The sequence below is a fragment of the Amblyomma maculatum genome, chromosome 8, assembly GCF_055883805.1.
Source record: "Amblyomma maculatum isolate TAMU_Amacu chromosome 8, ASM5588380v1, whole genome shotgun sequence".
NCBI lineage: Eukaryota > Metazoa > Arthropoda > Arachnida > Ixodida > Ixodidae > Amblyomma > Amblyomma maculatum.
In genome coordinates this window covers 65,137,436-65,142,823 of record NC_139351.1, presented here as the reverse complement: position 1 = coordinate 65,142,823, position 5,388 = coordinate 65,137,436, and the positions used below count along the sequence as shown (strand labels likewise).

General features: G+C 43.4%; 2 long non-coding RNA genes across 2 annotated transcripts; both read right to left on the bottom strand.

The window, feature by feature from the left end:
* Window positions 1-2,133: 2,133 nt before the first annotated feature.
* LOC146181316 (uncharacterized) lies at window positions 2,134-3,089 on the bottom strand. The gene is made up of 3 exons (XR_014700433.1): window positions 2,771-3,089; window positions 2,639-2,698; window positions 2,134-2,446 (listed from the first exon to the last, which is right to left on the bottom strand). It is a non-coding gene; the product is annotated as an uncharacterized LOC146181316 (long non-coding RNA).
* On the bottom strand, window positions 3,089-3,907 carry LOC146181315 (uncharacterized). The gene is made up of 4 exons (XR_014700432.1): window positions 3,871-3,907; window positions 3,337-3,417; window positions 3,197-3,256; window positions 3,089-3,139 (listed from the first exon to the last, which is right to left on the bottom strand). It is a non-coding gene; the product is annotated as an uncharacterized LOC146181315 (long non-coding RNA).
* Window positions 3,908-5,388: the final 1,481 nt, after the last annotated feature.

Genomic DNA, 5,388 nt, shown 5'->3' with positions numbered 1-5,388 from the left:
TACAGAGGCAGTTGCACCCACTTACGTCTTACTCAACCGCTTACTGCCCCCTCACTTGATGGTGGACACAGCGGCACGCATGCCAATACTCTTGCTGGCACATTTCGCACTTTCAGCAGCAGAAAATCTTTTTGAAGCTTCGGTTTTCACAAGAATCTCCATTCGCAGCTTGCAGAATATCTGAACAATATTAGGAATCACGTTGTGACAAGAAGGAAAGCATGTTTGCACGGAAATGTTTCGAGTAGCGCTTTGCTGCACCTCGCCCACATTGACAGAATTATGTATCAGCGATTCTTTATTGTTGCGGAAGAAGTTTTCAGCAACTTTGATGACCTCAATCACCCCTTGAGATGGAGTAGTCAAAGACTGACGGTGCTCAGAAAAGTTTTTTGAATTCTATCAACTTGGTAGGTGTGTCATTATCAACCAATGAATTGTGACAATCTTCACACTATATCCGCTTTGTCAGTCAGGAGACAACGTAACCCGCGAGGTATGCAATCGATTCCTCTACTTCAGGACTTAAATCTATAAGATCTTCTGGGGCTTGAATGTTGCTTGTCGTGGTTTTTGCCTCACTTGTGTCCTGCAAATTTATCAACACATAGCCCTCCTCTTCAGAATAGCTACCATGCTTGCTGGGCTTAAGGAATTGTGCTAGTGTTGCGCTCCTCAGGCTGCATTTAAATTCGTACAGTCGCGGGACAGGATTTTTTGCACGCAGGGTGGAAAACAAATTTTCCAGACCATCTTGGCTTAATCTGCTTAGGAAGACGTGCTCATCATTGTACTTGCTGAGAGGAACATCTTGGACTTCCAGAGAAGTTCTTGTGGCTAAAATGATGCCTGTTGTACAGGCTTCCAAACCGGTCTGTTTTGGTTGCCAATAGCAATTTTAGAGAACATTTCCGCTGTCGCATGCAAGAATACTACGCTGTCTTGATAAGCCTCCTCAACCGCATGGCTGAAAGCGAGGTTTGTTGTTCGGGAGGTCATCAGGCGAAACCACCTAAACACTGTTTCAATGAACCACGCTGTAGTACGCGCATTTCTAGGAATTTTTTTCTTTTCTTCAAGCAGACGCAAACCAAAAGCCGTATCGTTATGAAAAAGAGAAAAAGCGGGGCCAACTTTCATTTTGTCATAATGATTTGGGTCAAGAACAGACACGTTCAATTGCGGCGCGAGCTTTATGTCATCCTTTTCGTCATGCCTCAGAAGGGCCTTTATAAACTCGACGTTCACGCAGTTTGTCGGCAAATCGTGTTTCTTCACAATTTCGTCGGGAAGGTAAATGAGTTGGCCTTTTGTAAAATGATTTCGCAGATTTTTCAACAAATGTGGTACATCGGCCATAAACCAAAGCTTTCTGTGTGGATCACAGGGGTGAGGGCAACTGGTTCGCGGCCTGCTGTGGTTTCCGACCGTGATTCCAAAGAACTTCCAAAGTGCCTGATTCGCACTGCCCATGTCAGAAACAACGACATGAATATTGATTCCGATAGACTCGCAGGCGGTAATTAGGTCAATTAAATGAGCTTTAAAGATGGTAGCATGGATAGAGTTGCCGGTTAGTTGATATCCGATGGTTTGCTTCCATCTGGTGGAAAGACCTCCCAGCATAAATACCAAAGCGTGTGTGGCTAAGCAGTCATCAGGAAGCGAACCATCGGACAAAGGCAGTGTGGGTGCGCCCCAGACTTCGCAGCATGAATAATCATATACGAGGCCCGACGTGATCTGCATCTCGTCTACCATCATAATGGCGTGACGTTCCTCCGGCTTCATGAGATTCACCTGTAGAACGCAAATCAATGTTAGGAATGACTGAAAGTAAGCTCGCGATGGTATTAATGTATGAAGTAAACATACAGATTTAAGACGCGCAAGAGGAACCACTAAAAAAAAAGCAGAAACGCAGCCAAACATACAGGTATAAGTGCTTAACATATTAGTTTGGTAACAATGAAAAAAAAACCGGTAAAACTATCAAAAAAAAAAGGCAATGCTACCTAACACTAGGCAAGCTCACAATACAACATACTTGGCGTATAGTAACTATTTACCTTTATCTTGAGGAGTTCCAAAATATCAGTAAGTCCGGGTCGAAATTTTGCATGTTCGATGTGCCTTTGCAAGGTGCGTTCTGAGGGCAAAGGGTAACTGTATTCCCTTAGGACACTGTAGCCCCGCGTCCCACATGCCAGCCGCAACCTCAGTGACTTCACAAGTGTGTCAGCTTCCCACCGCGATCCCTGATTTGACAGCCGCTCCAATGATGACATCTGATCATCGTTGAAAAGATGTTTGAGTTTTTTCTTAAGCTGACCCTTTTGCGCCTTGCTCTTTAAATATCTTTTCCTTGCAGCTTGTAATTTCCTGTTTGAGTCCTTTTGATTCCGCTCCAGTTCTGCTATGCGTTCCAAGAGTGCCTGGTGAGACACTGAAAAAATAAAAAAATTACAATGTATTCAAGCGTACACTGAAGCACAAGAAACATCGCGTGCAGGGTTTACAAACAGATGCAGAAAGCCCTCTTTCTCTATGAAGGAAAGGTCTGGTGACAGGAGAAACTGGATTAAAGAGCATTGTATCATTGGCTACTGCAACATAATGCATAAAAGAGGCCATTTACCATTGGGGAAAACCGCTTCGGCGCGAGCAACAGGTTCGCCATTGCAGTCTTGAGATGGCGCTGATGGAGGAATTAAATAATTGTATGAATATGCTGCCACTCACTTCTGTGCTTAAAGAGACAGCAGCTTACAGCAGGGTACATTGGGAGAAGTAGTGGGCCCTATTGTTGACGCCGATGCGCTACAGTTCTGTGGTAAGCATGCAGTGGTCTCATGCGCTGTGCAAAAGAGCGTAATGTCATTAAATTCAACAATGGAATATATAAAATGTATAATTTACCATTGATTAAATCTGGTTCGTGGCTCGCACCAGGTTCGTCAAAGAAGTCTTGAGATGGTGCTGATGGAGAAATTAAATAACTGTGTGAGTACGCGGCCGCTCACTGCCTTCGTGTGTGCTTAAAGAGACAGCAGCTTACAGCAAGGTACACTAGGAGAAGTGGTGGGCCCTATTGCCGACGCACTGCAGTTCTGGGGCAAGCATGCGGCGGCCTCATGCGCTGTGATAAAGATCGGATTGTCATTAAATTGAACAACGAAATAGATGTATAATTTACCATTCATCGAAGCTGGTCCGTGGCTCGCACCAGGTTCCCCTAGGCAGTCTTGCGATGGTACTGGTGGAGAAATTAAATAGCTTTATGAGTACGCGGCCACTCACTGACTTCGCGTGTGCTTAAAGAGACAAGTAGCTTACAGCAGGGTACACTGGGAGAAGTGGCGGGCCCTATCGCCGACGCACTGCAGTTCTGGGGCAAGCATGTGGTGGCCGCATGCGCTATGTAAAAGAGCGGAATTTCATTGAACGCTACAATAAAATAAAAAAAAATGACTGGGTGCACTTAAGTCTCCAACGTGCGTTAATGACAAAACATATCTGCTACATCATTAACTATCGCTATCCGTATCTATTACTATCTACTGTAATGCCGTCGAGGGACCTATCATAACTGTCACTACCTGTAACGAAAACTACCACCTTACTATCTGGGCCTATTACTTTCATTTCCTATTAATATCCATAACAGTCACTATCATTAGCTGTCACTATTCATAACCATCATGCACTATATAATCTGATGCCAACACGTGAACCATTGATATACATCATTTTACGTTACGTTGTACCTCATACCTGACGAGTCAACTATATACCGACTTTAATTTCTTACACTTTCTTGGTTTCTCATAAATGGAGGTGGGAAAAGAGCAAGCCCCAGAAATTACTTACTACTGTCAGCGCGGGGTTCATGTCTCTGTCGAGGAGGTGTTGTGTTGTGTTGGGTTTAGTGGCGCATAAGCAACTTAGGCTATCATGCGCCAATTTCATGGTTAAGAGTGTTGTATTTATGTAATTTAAACTTACATTCTGTTTAGGACGTTTGCTTCTATTAAAAACCTGAAAACACAGGGCAAATCAACAAGCGCATTTTCACCTAAAAGCAAAGCTGGATGAAGAGGAATGTGTTGTTTGTAAAACTGTGTAAAATGTTTTTTCCTCAGTTGTTCAAGTTGTCTGCATGAGATTAAAATGTGGATGACTGTTAGCTCGTGTCCGCATGAATCACACAGGGGCTTATCCTGTTTAGTTAAAATGAAACTATGTGTTAAATGTGTGTGTCCTATGCGAAGACGGCATAGAGCCACTTCTTTGGAACGTTCAAGGTGGGTGCTCGATTTCCACTCTTCTATTACAGGCTTTATGAGGTGTAGTTTGTTATTTGTTTCAGTGTTCCAAGTGGACTGCCATTTTTGTATCAGTCTACTCTGTACCAGTTTCATGCAGTCTTGAGATGGTATCTGCACTTGTTTTATTTTCTTGTCTCGAGCTTTGGCAGCGCACATATCTGCTTTTTCATTACCTCGGATTCCTACATGACTGGGTACCCAGCAAATTTTTATGCTTCGTCCTTCATCTGTAAGTGTTGCTATGCTGTGTATGATGTTTCCAAGTATTGGTATAACTGCATTTCTTGTGTGAAGGGCTGTGACTACACTTAGGGAATCTGTGTAAATAATACTTCTTCTGAGCTTTTCTTTCATTATTTTCTCTATGGCAACAGAGACAGCATAGCATTCAGCAGTAAAGATGGACGCGCACTGTGGAAGTCTCATTATTTCCTCCCATTCGCCTTGAACAACTGCGCTTCCGACATAATGATCTGTTTTCGAGCCATCCGTGTAAAAGTCTGTGAAGTTACTGTATTTTTCTTTCAGCTGAAGGAATTCTTGTATGAAGTGCTCTTGTGGGGTTATTGTTTTTTGGAACTGTGTAAGAGAGAGGTCGCAAACTGCAGGGACCAGGTACCAAGGAGGCAGAGGGTTAGGTTTTTTGGCAATGCTAGGTAAACAATCCGGTAGCTCAACCTCTTGACACATTTCCTCAAATCTTAGGAGCAGTGGTCTCACTGCATTGGGTTTGTTGGTGAATAGTGTTCTAGAAGGGCATTTAGTTACTAGAGAATAGCATATATGCTTTGGCAGAGATCTGATTTTAAATATATAGGCACATGTAAGTGAAGTTCTTCTGATTTCAAGAGGAGGTTCATTTGTTTCCACAAGCAGACTGGATATAGGAGAAGTTCGGTATGCTCCACATGAGAGTCGAAGTCCTGTGTTATGTACCGGGTCTAGTTTTTTTAAATATGATGGTCTAGCTGACCCATACACTATGCAGCCATAGTCTAAGGTGGAGCGTACGACAGATCTGTAAATGTGTTTAAGGCATGTCCTGTCAGCGCCCCAGTGT